We start from the raw sequence: 15,446 nt of genomic DNA on the forward strand, positions 1-15,446 counted from the left end.
TTCCAGAGCATCCAGCACTTCCCAGCTCTGTCAGGGATGATGCCCATGGCTAAGGACTCAAGCCCATCCTCCCTCCTGAAGCCCAGGCTACAGAGAAAATTGGGAATGTGAGATCTCAGCCTCACATCCCAGGAAGTGCTGCAATGTTCCTTGCTGCTGTCTTTAACCAAAATATTTGAGTTTCCAGGTTTGTTTCAGGAGAAACCATCCATGGAATTACCCTCATTGTTTTGGGACTATGACAAATCCTTCCCACTTCCCATCTCCTTCACCTGCCTGCTGCTTCATGGATGAGAAATTCCAGTGGTTCCGTTCCAGTCCTGGCCTTGCTCCAGGGAAGTGTCTGCCTTTAAAAACTGCCCAGCATTTCCAAAGTAATAAAAAGCTTCAGTGGCTCCATAAGCTCCTGCCCTTTTCCTAGGAAAGCTGGTTGGTCTTTTTCAGGGAAGCCATCCTGCTGAAGGGAGCTGCCTGGATTGCTGCTTTATCCATTTCCATGCAGGATTTGGGAATCCACAGCAGCCTCCTCAGCCACTCCTGAGAGTGAAACACCTCATCAACACCTCCCAAAGGGATTATTGGAGGGTAGGAAACACATCCTTCACTGCACAGCTTCTGCTCCACACACTTCTCCCAGATAAATCCCCAATAAAGCTGCAGGAAGCAAAGGAGGGATGGAATGACTGCCCTGCACCTCTTCCCTCCTTGCTCAGCTTCTCTCTCCCTCTTGGTATCAAAATCAACAATTCTCCTACTCCTGGTGTGAAATGGAGGGGAAATTCCATTGCCTGATCCCAGCATCTGTTATATCCCATTTAATTCCCATTTATTTGATATCCATGAGCTCCTTCAGCTGGAAGGAGAGAAGAAAGCACAAACATTCATTAATTCTGCCCAGCTAATTAATTAATTCATGGATCTCTTGCAGTATCTGGGGTGTTTGTTTCCTTTCCCTGTTTCCATCCTGTCCATTGTCCAACAATCCACAGTCTCCTTCAGATTTCACCTGAATCCCTTTTCCTGGCACCAAGGTCTTTATGGAAGAGGAGGGAAGATGACAAAGACATTTGGGTTTGATGAGCTGAGGGCACAGAGGAGAAAAAATCCTGTGGGGAGTCCCTGGCTGGCTTTGCTTGGTGTGGGCAGTGCCAAGAATCTCCTGATCCTCCCTGAAAAGAGGGAGTTTGGAGGGGGGAGGGCACCAAGTCCAGAACAAACCCAGAAAATTGTATAAAATACCCCAAAATGTCTCAGTGGGGGTTCTGAGGCTGCCTTGGGGGTGCTGGAGGGCACAGGAACCAGGACCCCCTTCTGTTTATGTCAGCCACTCTCATTCCAAACTCATTTCCTGCTGCTCCCTTCCTGTTTTAATGGGAAATGTTCCCTTTGACAGGACCTCACCGAATCCATTTCTCCTGCTCTGTTCCAGCTCTCCTGCCACATTTATCACCCAAGGATCTGAGTGCATTCAACACAACCACAGACATCTGCCAGCTTATTTTTTTCCCTCTCAGTCTCCTCAGGAGGAAAAATGAAATGAGTGCAACAGTTTTCCTATTTTAGGAAGTTGGACTTTTCCCCCAGCCTCTCTCCCACAAACATTGCTTTAGGTTTTTTTTCTAGTAGAGAAAACAAATCCCCACAGGATCCACATCCTCAGCTTTGATCCTGAGACAGTTTTAGTTTCCAGAAACAAAGCTGGCCCATCCCTCCACTGCCCAGCTCTAGGGAAGGGGTCAGGAATATCAGGAATACTCTTCCTCTCACCAGGCAGCTTTTTGGCTGGAGGATTGGGAATGTGAGAATCTTGCACCACAGTGGGACAGAAATGGTCACAGGTCACAGGGAAATGAGGAAAAGCATCACCTGGACTGGTGAGAGCTCTGTGTCAACAATGAGTCCCAAAATCCCTCCTGAGCTACTGCCCAAAGTGATCCCTGTGCATAATCTCTGTGGTGTTGGCATTAAAAAAAAACCCCATGGAATGGTTTGGATTGGGAGGGACATTAAACCCATTTAATTCCAAACTCTGCCATGGCAGGGACACTTTCCACTGTCCCAGGTGCTCCCAGCCCCAGTGTCCAGCCTGGCCTTGGGCACTGCCAGGGATCCAGGGGCAGCCCCAGCTGCTCTGGGCACCTGTGCCAGGGCCTGCCCACCCTGCCAGGGAACAATTCCCAATTCCCAGTGTCCCATCCAGCCCTGCCCTCTGGAAGCCATTCCCTGTGTCCTGGCACTGCAGAACTCTGGAACACGAGAGTTCACCCACAAACGTTCATCCCCTGCCCGGTTTTGGGACCTTGCCAGGGGAGGAACACGGAGAAAGAAAGGGATGTTTCCCTTCAGGGAGCAGCCTCAGCCTCGTTGTGCACGGTCCTGGGAGTTCCTGCCGGAAGGCAGCGGGATCGCAGCTAAAATGGGGAAGAGAGAGGAGGTGCCTCCCTCGCAGCTGCTCCTGCGGAGGGAGCTGTCCAGTTCCTGACTGCCCGCAGAATTCCTTCCTGCCCTGGGTGCTGTCACAGAGATGCTCCTGGAGGAGCCTTTGGGCAGCTTCCCTGAGGACTCTGCCAGGAACGGGAGCTTTGGTCTGGAAGAGAAGCTGGATAACCCAAAATCTCCAGGACTTCACACAATGACAGAAGGGTTTGGGTTGAAAGTGATCTTACAGATGGCCTCAAACCTGATCTCAGAGCTGCTGTGTGTCTGAGAGCTCAGGCTGTGGGAAGGACAGAGGCAGTGATGCACAGGGCTGGTCTCTGGGAAGTGACCTTTTCCCAAGGCTGCCATGATCTCAGCTGGATTTATGGATATGGAGTCCTTTGGGATGGTCAGAGCTTCTCAGTAGTGAAAAATTGGTGTCTGTGAGTGGCACTTGGTGACTGCAGCAGGGCAGGGAGTGCTGCAGCTCTCAGGACTCACTTTGGTGTGGATCAGGAGTGCTCAGGGCCGCTGGAATATCTCAGGAATGACTTCTTGGAGCTGGCTTGGCAGGCTCAGCAGAGGCAGATGTGAGGAACACGAGCCCAGGATGGGATCCCAGCAGGAGCTCCGAGGAGCGCCTTCATTCCATCCTCCTGCTCTCAGCACTCCCTCCCAGCAGCCAGGCTTCCAGCAGGATGCCAGGGGGGAGAGGAGGAGCCCTGGGGGCTGCTGCTGCCCCGTCCTTCCCAGCGCGGAGAAGCACTGCTGCTGTTCCCAGCCTCTGGAATTGCAACTGTGCCTCTGAATCGCTGCCTGGATCAGGATTGCTGCTCTCTCCTGTTGCCAGGGAGCTGAAAAGCTTGGATGTGCTGCCTGGAGGCTGGGAATGACCAAGAGCAGGATTTGAATTTCCCTTGTAGTCTGGAGGAGCAGTTTCCCTCAGCCATTTGGGAATTCTGCCCTAATTTGTGTTGTTCAGTCCTTACAGACAACTCCTAAATATTCCAAAGATTTGCCTGAGCCTAAACCCCAGGGTTTACACCTAGAATCCAGGGGAGGATTGCAGAAGTGACTTCTCTGTGGAGTTTCACAGAGTTTAACAAGTTTAACACCTTTGCACACCAAACTCAGGACCAGATTCCTTGATCTGTGTCCAAGGCAGCAGAGAGGGACAAAAATTCACCTTGGTTCTCCTCACTGCAGCCCAACTTTTTTAAAAGGTATTGGCATGTTGAAATTTGATTGGTAATTACTTTTGTATTTTAAAAGCAACTCCTGTATGTTACAGAAATCTCTCCATTAATTATCAACTCTAAATTTTACTGAGCTGGACAGACAATCTTTTCTCCTCTGTAGGATTACGTGGCACAAAACTTTCATTCAATATTGTTCTTTTATTGCATAAAGAGTGGTTTATCAAGATCTGCTGTGGTCTGGCCTGTGGGCCTGTGGGATATTGGGCCATGGGATGGGACTTGGGCAGGAATCCCAACACAGCAGCCTTCTGTTCACTTTTCAGAGGCTGCAGTCACGAATCCCTGGAAAAAAATCAAGGGGCTGTGTGTTATCCACAAATAACCAGTTTAGCTCTTCATTTAAAAGGTTTTATAATGAATAGATTTTATTTTTCCCTGCTGGACTCTGAGGTTTTGGGGAATTGGGGTGGGTTCTGTAAGCCTTTTAAATGCTGCTCCTCGGCCTTGAAGACCAGAAAATTCCTCTTTTACCACGTGAGCCAAGTCTTCATGTTATTACTCCAGAAACTTGGCCTTTGATGAGAACATCAAACACCCCAAGATCTCATGTTTAGGATGAAACAGAAGTGAACAACCATATAGAGAGAATTACCCTTTATCTGCTGGGTGTCTGGGGTGGTGTGACCAGGCAGCAGCTCCCACAGGTGTGACATGTGACATTAAACCTTCGAGGTGAGCAGCTCTTGTTTGCCAGGGCCTCACCTCCCTGGCAGGGGAGAATTCCTGCCCAAAATCCCAGCCCAGCCCGGCCTGGCTGTGCCCGGGGTTTGTACCTGCTGCTTACCCCGGCTGTGGAGCATCCTCTGCTCCAGGCAGCATTCCCTAGGGAGACTGCTCGAACCACCACCAAGCTGCTTCCTCTCTCCTGCTCTGCCCCTGTGGATGCAATGATATCGATAAATTTGTGTTTGATTCCTCGGAATCCCAGACTGGTTTGGGTTGGGAGGGACCGCAGCGCTCCCCTCATCCCACCCCGCCATGGGCGAGCGATGCCGCCACGCACTAGCCCAGGTTGTTCCCAGCCCCTTTCAGGCTGGAATTTGGCTGGATTTGCTGCAGAGCCGCTCCCGGAGCTCGCCTTGGCCCAGACCCGGCCGGGGAGGACCCGGGGCCGGGGCTGCGGCGGGGGAGGGACGGACGGAGCGGGGCGGGACGGACGGAACCGGGAGGGGAGAGCGGAGCCGAGCGCTGAGGGAACGGGAAGGAAGGAGCAGAGCGGAGAGGAGCAGGCGGGGAGGGAGAGCGAAAGGAAGGGGCGGAAAGGCAAAGGAAGGGAAGGAGAGGGAAAGGAAGGGAAGGAGAGGGAAAGGAAGGGAAGGAGAGAAGCAGGGAGCGAAGGGAAGGCAGGCGAGGAGCCGAGCCGAGCCGAGCCGAGCCGCCGGCGCTCCCCGCGGGGCCGGCCCCGCTCGCTCCGCAGCGCTAGAGCTGGGGAAGCGCGGCCGCCGCTCCGCCGCCAGCGCCGGGGCCATGGAGCGCTGAGGGCGGAAACCTGAGGGGAGCGTGAGGGGAGCCTGAGGAGAGCGTGAGGAGAACCGGAGGAGAACCGGAGGAGAACCTGCGGGGAGCCGCCGCCGGAGCCGCCGCCGAAGGTAAGCGCTGCCCGCCCGTGGGGCCGCGGCCGCCGCCCGGGGCCGGGGCTGAGGCGGCCCCAGGCTGTGAGGGGACCCTGCCCGGCCCGGCCCGGCCCTGCCGTGAGGGGGTCCCGGCGGGTCCCGCTCCGTGCCCGATGGAGCCCAGGGACCGAGCCGCTTGTGGGGTGTTTGCGTGGCCCCAGTTAAGTTTTGTGGTGGGGAATCACATGGCATTAAGAGGAAAAAAAACCCCAAACAAACGAGGGTTGCGGTTTGCCAGAGAGCGGATGTACACTTTAATCGGTTTTTAAAATTACTTTATTTCTGCGCCCTCTGCACCTTCTAGGCATTCTGTATGTTAATTTCCCTTCTATTTCTCCCTGTGTTCTTTCCGCCTCGAATTTCGGTTGGAGTCGCTCATTTGATGCTGGCCATGGTGTTCCCTAGAGCAAATCCCTGCATTCCCGGCATTTGCGCCTTCCCAGGAAGCGCCGTGGGCTGGGGCTGCCCTGCCGGGCTCCCCTTCCCACCCAGCCCGGCCCCATCCCAGAGCGCTCTGCAGCCTGGATCCTCGGCGCTCCGGGGGGGATGAGCCCTGCCGATGCTCCTCTGCCGGAGACATTTCCTCTGCATCATTTCCCTGCCATGTGCTTTGAGTCAGTTTGTTTTTCCTGAGCCTCCTTTTCCCAGTTCGGAGCCTGGTGGGAGTTGTGAGTTCAGAGAGGATCTGGGAGTTGTTCCCTCGGTGGGGCTCCACAAAGAGGAGCTTTTTGCCCTCCTCGGGTGGAGGTTGGTGAGTTATAAATCAATTCTGCTGAGGAGCAAGGTGTTTGCTGTGATCTCTGGGGCTGGGATGGAGCCATGAGGGCACGGAGTTGTTTTGTGTGATGCTCAGTATTTGTTGCTACAGGAAACATCCCAAGAGATCCTCCACTGAAGAGAGAATTCCCGGTAGATCTCTCTTGTGTGAGACTCTTTCCAGCAGAATCCATGCAATGCCTTTTGTTTTTTTTTCCTCTGGACTCCTGGTGTCCATAAGAAGCAGCAGTGAATAAGTTGAATAATTGAATTTGCAGGTCATAAATCCAGTGGAACAGGGAACTTTTTTAGGCCACTATGAGAGAGATGCTCATTTGTAGTGTCCCTCATTATCAGATGCAGAGAGGGAGCTGATGGTTAAAAAGGTTCTGAACAAATCTGTGATCTATAAATCATCTGGAGTAAAAGCTTGTTAGCACAACAAGTGCTTTTCCCAGCAGATTATTCATGGGAATTCTCTGTTTCTCATGTCATCTCATCTATTTTAGTGTTTCCTTGTGCCTGCTCAGGTGCTCTAGGTACAGCTGTATCCTACTTTATTCTTGCTTTTGGACATTGTAGATTCCAGGAAATAAGTTTTAGTGCAATGGCTTAATGTGAAGCTGAAATAAAAGATGGTACTGAGCCTATTTGGCTGTTTTTTTCCAAAAACATATTCAGGTTTTTTCTCCACCACTTCTGTATTTACTTTCCAGCTCTTCCCATGTCACATGGAAACCTCTCCTTATTCAGCATTCAAATCCTGATTTATCCATCAGGAAGCTTAACCCAGATTAGCTGAGTAATCGTCTCTGGGAACACAGGGCTCCTTTAAAGAGTCATTCCAACCAAATCCCTGGAATTTCCATATTTGAAATGGATAGCCACGGGTAGAGCTGGAAAATCCTGCCTAAAATGGCAGCTTTTAATTGGAATGGTTTGTTTTATCCAAAAATCCTTTCCTTGGAATGATCCACGTGGAGCTGTCCTGGAGAAATGGGGGAAGTTTTAAACATTTGGGGAAAATAGTGACAAAACAGTGCTTGGGAACACCTTTATTCCTTTAAATTAAGTGCCTGTCTTTCAGATTTTCAGTCTTTATGTGGTTCCCTCAGCAAATAAAATTGGATAATTACAGCAGTGGGATAAATACAGCCTTGGCAGATGGAAAAAAAAAAAAAAAACAAAAAAGAAAACACTGGGAAGGTGTAGGACAAATAATGAGGTGAAAAAACTCCCTTAAACTTGATGCCTGTTGCAAACAGGTGAGTGGGTATTTATATGAAATGCTGCTTTGAAGGAGAAGGATTTTAGCCTGATGTTATTACTCAGGCTGTGGGGTTTTCTTTCCCCTTTTCCCTCAGTTTAGACAATGAAAAGAATTTGTCATTTTCACTTTGGGCTCCTTGCTGCTGCACTGTTTTGGTTTCAGGCGGTGCAGGGGGATACTTGAGCTGGGGCAGGTGAATTCCAGCTGAATTTCTCTAATTCTGAAAACAGCTCTCAGCTTCAAGCTTGTTTTTACAAAAAGTGAACAAATTGATACCATCCCGTTGTGCTAAAACCTGCAGGGAAAGCCTGGCTGTGCTTCCCGTTACATCTCTGAGTGTTCCATCCATCTGTGAGCCCTTCACATCCCAAATAATTCAAGGATATATCCATTATTCAGGTTAAAATCTTAGAAAGAGATTGATGAATGGTACAGAGAGAGTAAATGAAGAACTTTGCTCTTGGTTATGCAGGAAAATTGAAAAATCCAAGCCTTTGAATTTAATTTTTAACTTAATTTTTCATTAGATGCCTAATTGGACCAAGGGTCCATTTGCCAGAGTGTTCTTGGAGCAGGAAACATGGCAAAATAATTCCTGCCCATCACAGAGGTCTCCAGGAGGCTGAGAAAATTCGCAAATGGAAAAAGACAATTTCTGAGAACAATAAAGAAAAAGATAAAACGGTTTATCCTTTGTGTTTTAAACCAAGCTGAGAGATAAGAGGGAACTTCCTGGGAGAGCAGATTATTCCCTGCCTGCCTCCAGTGGAATTCCTGCACTTTCTGCTGCAGCATCTGGCACTGCTGGCAGTGATGAGAAAATAGATTAGAGGATGAGGCTGGGTTAAATCCGTGCTTATTCAGGTGCTTAAAAAATGTCATTTTGTGCACCCTGAGTTCGGCTTTTCCTCGTGTTTGGCCACTTAAGGATACACTTTGTTTATAAAGAACCCAGGGGAGGAAAATCCAGAAAATCCCCTTTTTTTTGGTTTTTGTTTTTCCCTTTTCTGTCTGACCATGTGGGGTTTTGTGTGTGGATTGTGGGATGCTTTCCTTTCCTCCATTCATTTTCTTTCCTGATTTTCTCTCCTCTCTGGAAGCAAAGAGGGTTGTGGATATTTTTACCAATGGGAATGAAGTGGAACCAAGGCAGATCCAGGGCCTGGGAGAAATTAAGGACAATCTTGGTGGTGCTGAAAATACAGGCTGGGAACTGGGACAATGTGGAGCAAAGATATTGCATAGAGTGAGATATTTTATAGAGCAAAATTATAAAACTTCAGGCCTGAACACTGGAAAAATGCTGAATTATGGTCTTGTAACTGTGGGGGCTGGAGCCAAGTGGGCAAAACCCCTTTGGATTGGAGATGAGCTGGAGTTCAGACCCAGTTTCCCATTAAAACCTGCTGTGCTTCTGGCATTCCCCACTGAGGTTTTCCCCCCAGCTTTCCCTGTTGGTTACCCAGGGGATATCACAGCATTGCCATTGTCCTGTGGGCTGCAGGAGAAGTGAGGAGATGCCAGTACTTCAGTGGATAAATGAGGTGAATTTCTAGTGACAGAAAAGCAGCAAAACCCCCAGGATCCTCCATGGCAGAGCAGTTGAGGGCACTGATGTCCCCTCGTTTTTCAGAGTGTCCTGGAAGGGATTGATTTGTGGAAAAGGCCTCTATAACTGGTGTAAGGTTTCTCTGCCCTGTCTCAGGCTGGAAACCTCCCCAGGGGCTCCGTGTGCTGTGGGAGAGCTGGGCTCTGCTCCCGTGGGTGCACACTGAGGTGCCATTTCTGAGGAATATTTGGAATATTCCTTTGCAGCCAGCTGCTGAGAACGTTCCACTGAGCTGCTGGAGAGTTAACTCAGCCTCGTTTGCTCTCTAATTAATTTGCTGGGGGATAATACCCCACGTCTGCCCTGATTTTGGCAGCAGATTTGGTGGGAGCAGCTGCTGAGGCTGGCACAGGCTTTGCCTCCCGTGCAGGAGGTGTTGGGGAGCAGCTCAGGACCAGGGGATGCAGTGAACACACAAAACTCTGCTCCAGGTGCTGCCCCCTTCCTCATCCCAGCCCTCCCAGCCTGCAGGAGGTGGGACAAGGAGGGTTGGCAATAAAAGGATTTCATTTTCACTGTTCAGGGCAGATCCTGTGGAACAACGGGCAGAGCTCGCTGTGCTGCACGCGGAGGTGTGGGAAGAGACAAGAGGGGAAAGAGAGGTCACTAAAATAAATCCAAGGGAGCAATCCAGCCTTGGGGACTCCAGAGAGGCAGGGAAGCACAGCACAGAGGGGACAGTGAATAAACTGATGCCAGGGGGTTTGTAAGCCAGAGAATTCCCCTGAGCTCTCCTAAATGCACAGGGAATCTCTGCCTGCTGTAGGGACAACAATCCCGGGGTGTTTTTGGCACAGGGAAGCTGAGTGGAGCTGCCAGAGGATTTGCTCCTCAGGATTCTTTTGGATGCTGTGCTTTCATGTCAGTGGTTCTGAACCTGGAAACCAGAAGTTGCCCCTTTGCTTGAGTAAATAAGCACCAGGTTTTCAGTTTTGTTTCTGCCCGGGCCCCTCTGTGAGCTCAGGTGCCTCTGGCACATCCAAGGAATTGTGTTTCTTCTGGGAGCTAAGGCAAAGAAAGGCTCAGCCTGGAGCTTAGAAGGAACCTGAGACTTGGAGTTTTCTCACTGGTGTGCTGGAATCAGCTTTGGTGTCTAAAATCTGAAATGTAAAGAAAAAAAAGGGAAAAATTTTCCCTGATGGAGGAGAACCTTCTCTAACCTTGTTGCTGCTAAACAAAGCTCAGCTTCTGAGTCACTCCCATGGATCTGGGTTGAATATTTGCTGCCTGCAGGATGGGCACCGAGGGATAAATCCCTCCTGAGCTTTGGGGAAGGATTAGGACTGTGCTCAGATGGAAAAATAAATTCTTGCCATTGATTTTTGTCCCATTCACGCTTTCGTAATTCAGCAATCGCTCGAGGAAGGCACAGCCAGGATCCCACTGGAATAAACAGCACAGAAAATCTGGGATTGCCAGAGCTCCTGGGAAATGTGGGGGATAAATCGGGAGAGGAGCTCCCTGCAGCAGGGACACTTGCAAGGGTGCTTATAAATAGTGGGAGCAGGAACTTGGGGAGGAGAGGAGTCCAAAAGGAGGAACCCTCGGGAGTCACCGTTTCTGAAAGCAGCAGCTCAAATGAGAGCAGAAAATGATCCAGCAGCACAGGAGCTCTGGAGGAGAAAATCAGTGTGAGACATGGGGAACCTGCAGGGCCAGGCTGCTCTGTTTGATGGGATTCTGCTCAAGGAGCAGCAGATCCTGGGATGCCCAGCGTGCCCAGGAATGCGGATCAGGAACCTCCCAGGGCCTGTGGGGCTGGGGCTAAACCCACTCCTGCCTGGAAGGAAAAACATCCCATTGAACATTGGAAAAGTGGCACTGGAGCAGCACAGCATTCTCCATGTCACAGCTGGGAATGGCTGCTGGGGACTCTGGGGGCTGGGGCCAAGTGGGCAAAACCCCTTTGGATTGCAGATGAGCTGGAGTTCAGACCAGATTTCCTATAAAACCTGATGTGCTTCTGGCATTCCCTGTTGGGATTTTCCCACAGCTTTCCCTGTTGGTTAGCCAAGGAGCATCACAGCGTTCCCATTGTCCTGTGGGCTGCAGGAGAAGTGAGCTCGGGCAGGACAGAGCAAGATGTGACATGTTCTTTGGAGAGCTTGGGTTCCCAGCACTGCTCCTTCCAGGGTGCTGCTCTTCCTGCTGGAAAACTTCCTGCTGGATCTCTTGGGATCCCAGGAAGAGCAGGAGGTTTGTCCCAGGTTATCCTTGGAGAGAGGCTGCTCCAGGATCTCGGTGATGAGGCACAGGGCAGGGAGAGCAGAGCAGGGTGTGCAATGTTCTGTGGAGAGCTTGGAATGTGGGGTGTCACTTGGAGAACTTGGATTCCTAGCACTGCTCCTCCTTCCTGCTGGGAAAAGCTCTGTGTGGATCTTTTGGGATCCTCAGAGGGGAAAGCAGGGAGCCTGTCCCAGGCTGTCATCCCCTTCTCCAGGACCTCAGGGATGAGGGGCAGGGCAGGGAGAGCAGAGCAGGGTGTGGGATGTCACTTGGAGAGCTTGGAATGTGGGATGTCACTTGGAGAGCTTGGAATGTGGAATGTCACTTGGAGAGCTTGGAGTCACAGCCCTGCTCCTTGCAGAGGTGCTGCTCTGACCCCTGGAGAGCTCAGTGTGGAACTTTTGGGATCTTCAGAGGAAAGCAGGGAGCCTGTCCCAGATGATCCTTGCAGAGAGGCCTCTCCAGGGCAGGAGCAGCAGCTCTGGGGTTCCTGCATCCTGCTGATCCCAGGGATCCCATGGGATTCATGGACACAATTCCAAAAGAGGCTCCTCACGGCAAAAGATGCTCCCTGTGTTTATCTGTGACTTGGTGACTAAAGCACTGTGGGTTTTCACACTGGAAATAGAATCAAACCGTCATTTCCATGATATTTTAGAGCATACAATATCTGGAGAGGGCTTCTTTCCCAGCTGGAATTGCAGAAGTGTCTCCCCCTGCCATAACTGGTACTGCTCATCCAGAAGAATTGTTGGGATGCCCCTTCCCACTGGTTCCTTCCAGGCTGGGACAAGTGAATATTCCTCTCTTGGTTTTCTGTGGCTTTTTCTTTGCCTTCTTTCTTTCCTCTACATTCAGTTCTTAATTCTGTATTTCCTTTCTGGAATTCATCCCAAAATTCCAATTCCAAGCCCCTTTCCCTGCACTTTCCTGAGGAATCCATGAAATCTCTTCCATTGTTTGAGGTGTTATTTGTGTGGGTCCAGTTCTGGGGGAGAACTGGGGCCATGGTTTTCCCATTTTCCTCATTCCTGCGGGAGCCACAGGAACATTGTGGGGTTTTTCCCAGCTTGTGGGTCACTGATGAATCAATTCCATTAAAAATGGAAAGTTTTCCATGCCTTTTTCCCAGAAAAGCAAGAACAAGGCAGTGTTCAAATGAAGTCAGGCAGAAGAACTATAAAAATAAACATTTATTTCACCTCATTCTTCATTTCCTTCTGGAGCTGTATTCCCAGAAATCCAGCTAGTTTTAAAAAAGGGAAAAATAATCCAGTCACAGACACTGAAAGGAAGTAGAAAACCACATTTTTGTCATCTTTCCTTGTTTTTTAATCACCTGCTCTCAGCATAAAAATATTTAGTGCAAGACTCCTGTCATGTGAAATAATTGCAATTAATTCCTCCAGTCAGGACTGTGTAGGAAAATTCAGGAAGAATTTCCTAAGCACAGGATAAGGGATTTATTTAGACTTGTGGAAAACCAGAGAAGCTTTGTGATTAAAAAATAATGATTTAGCTCTGAGCAGACTCTTCCTGACTTTTAAGAAGTTTCAGTGAGTTTTCCTGAATGAAATATTGGATTTTTTCCATGACCTGAGGTGTTCCTGGTGTGGATTTTGCTGGAGAAATTGAGGCAGCATTTTTGGGGTTGTTAGTTCATAAACAGGAGCAAGCAGGAGAAATCTCCCCAAATCCCCTTATGGAATGGCAGCCAATCCCCCAAAATTCCCTTTTCCCTTCCCATAATTCACTGTGTGATCAAGTTGGAATATTCCTGGCTGTTCCTGGTTATTCCTTTTCCCATTTTACTCATCAGAGTTGTTGAATTATTCCTTTTTTTTTGGTCTCATGGATCCAACACCAGTTTGGTGCTGGCCATTTGCTTCCCAGTACAGCAATTCCTACAATTTTAGTTGGATAAACCAGATTTTCTTTAACTTTGCAGCAAACCAAAGCTATTTTGGTTTTTATTATTGATATTGTGCCCTTGGGAGCAAGCCTGGATTGATGCTGGGAACTCTGCAGCTGCTTTGGTTTGGATTTCAGACCCACACTTCCATTAATTTTTTTGGGGAATTGTGGTTGCACTGGTGGGTTTTTAAAGGGTATCTGTAGGTGTGTAACAACTGCCCTTTAATCAGAGGGATGGAATTAATGGAAATTTGTCATTTGAGATGGAAAAAATTGAAGGCAGCACAAAAATGTTCCCCCTGTGTTTATCTGTGACTTGGTGACTAAAGCAGCGCGGGTTTTCACACTGGAAATAGAACCAAACCATCATTTCCAGGATTTGTTCAGGCAGAAAATATCTGGAGAGGGCTTCTTTCCCTGTTGGAATTCTGTGGGCTCGGGTGCTCTTCCCTTTTCCTGCAGAGGAGGGAAAGGAGTGTTCTCCATCTGGCTGGGGGCTTGAAATGCTCCTGTGTTTTGATGCTTCTGCAGATGGGTTCAGTTCTGCATTCCACGCCTGAACCTGGGAATTCAGTGGGGAAAAGAGCAGGAATGCTCCATTCCTGAGCCCCTCACGCTTCATCCCTGAACCCCTCATGCTTCATTCCTGAGCCCCTCATGCTTCATCCCTGAACCCCTCATGCTTCATTCCTGAACCCCTCACACTTCATTCCTGAGCCCCTCATGCTTTGTTCCTGAACCCCTCATGCTTCATCCCTGAGCCCCTCATGCTTCATCCCTGAGCCCCTCATGCTTTGTTCCTGAGCCCCTCATGCTTCATTCCTGAGCCCCTCATGCTTTGTTCCTGAACCCCTCATGCTTCATCCCTGAGCCCCTCATGCTTCATTCCTGAGCCCCTCATGCTTCATCCCTGAGCCCCTCATGCTTCATCCCTGAGCCCCTCATGCTTCATCCCTGAGCCCCTCCAGCTGCAGGGAGTGCTGTTCTCCACTGCACCCAGGGGTTTCCATGCCTTTGGGCTGGGATTTGAAGTGGGACTCTCTTCTTTCAGCCAGCAGGAGACACATTCCTAAAAATAAACGGATCAAGTGATATTGGAATTTTCATTTACAAATTCTCAGGGGATCTGCCAAAACTTCCATCAGAGACCTGCAGTCATTTGGGAGGAGGCACAGGCTGTTCCCAAGCCGAGGGAATTCAGGTGGGAGGGATATGGTGAGGGGGAAGAAATTCCTTACTGAGGGTAAAGAGGAGATTTTCCAGAGAATCTTTGCCTCTGGAAGCCTGGAAATGTCCCAGGCTGGGTTGGACAGGGCTTGGAGTAGCCTGGGACAGTGGAAAGTGTCCCTGCCATGTCAGGGCTGGGATGGGATGGGATTTAGGGTCCTTCCCAAGCCAAACCAGCCTGGAATTCTGTGATTCTGTGGGGTCAACGCTGTTGGATCTCTGTGGGAATGGAGTAGGAAATGCCCTCTTTCCCTGCTCCCCTTCCCAGCTCCCCTCCCAGCTCTCCAGGCTGAGGAAACATTTCCATTTCCCCCATCCCATCCCATGAAGGAGGGAAAGGGAAAGGGAAAGGGGAAAGGGAAAGGGAAAGGAAATGGAAATCTCAGTTCTCTTGGGTGGAGATGTCCCCTCAGCTCCAAAGCTGATCCAGAGGAGAATACAAAGGGCTCATTGTGCTCACTCCAACACCTCAGGACCTTGGGATTGGAGTTCGTTGCCTTCTCCTGCCTTTTCCAGCAGCAGAGGTTTCCTGTTCAGCCCTGAGGATGTGAATTCAGCCCCAGATAATCAGATTGCAGCTGCTCCTGTGCTCTGGCTCCCAGCTTTGCTTCCAGAGGGCTCATTCCCTCCGTGCTGGCTGGATTATATTCCAAGCTGTTCCCTGCTCCACATTTGCTGCAGGAAAACAGCTGAGGGCCCAGATTTTGCAGTTTTATTTTGGGCATCTTGTTTGTTTTGAGGAAGAAACCCATTTCCTTCTATTCTGAGTTTTCAAAGGGAGGAATATCAGCATTTCCTTATCTCAGTGGAAGCAGATTCATGAGGAGAGCACCTGAATGTGGGAGCAAGCTGGGAATGAAAAACCTTTGGAAGGGAGAAGGGAGAGGGGAAGCTCTCCTGGAGTGCCTGATCCTGGAGCAGCAGATTAGGGCTGAGTGTAATTAATAAGGAGAAGAAATCCATGAAGTTGTTATAGTAACTGGGAAGTGAGGTTGGAATTTATGATCCGAGTGACTCAGCTCTGGGGGAAGGGATGTGGGAGCCCACGGAGGGAGAGCTGGAGCTTCCCTTTCCCTGCTCACCCTTCCCAGGGAACTCTGGAATGGCCATGGACAAGGATCTTCCAAACCCTGAGCAGGAAAACCAGCTCAGCC

The 15,446-nt window shown here is 49.9% G+C and overlaps 1 protein-coding gene across 1 annotated transcript in view; it reads left to right on the top strand.

Moving 5' to 3' along the window:
* The first annotated feature begins 4,873 nt into the window (after window positions 1–4,873).
* PDE4B (phosphodiesterase 4B) overlaps window positions 4,874–15,446 on the top strand; it is a 178,325-nt gene continuing 167,752 nt past the window's right edge. Inside the window, exon 1 of the mRNA XM_077182639.1 lies at window positions 4,874–5,266. The gene's annotated coding sequence lies outside the window, so the exon portion shown is untranslated. The remainder of the gene's footprint in view (window positions 5,267–15,446) is intronic.

The sequence above is a fragment of the Agelaius phoeniceus genome, chromosome 8 (genome assembly GCF_051311805.1).
Source record: "Agelaius phoeniceus isolate bAgePho1 chromosome 8, bAgePho1.hap1, whole genome shotgun sequence".
NCBI classification, from domain to species: Eukaryota; Metazoa; Chordata; class Aves; order Passeriformes; family Icteridae; genus Agelaius; species Agelaius phoeniceus.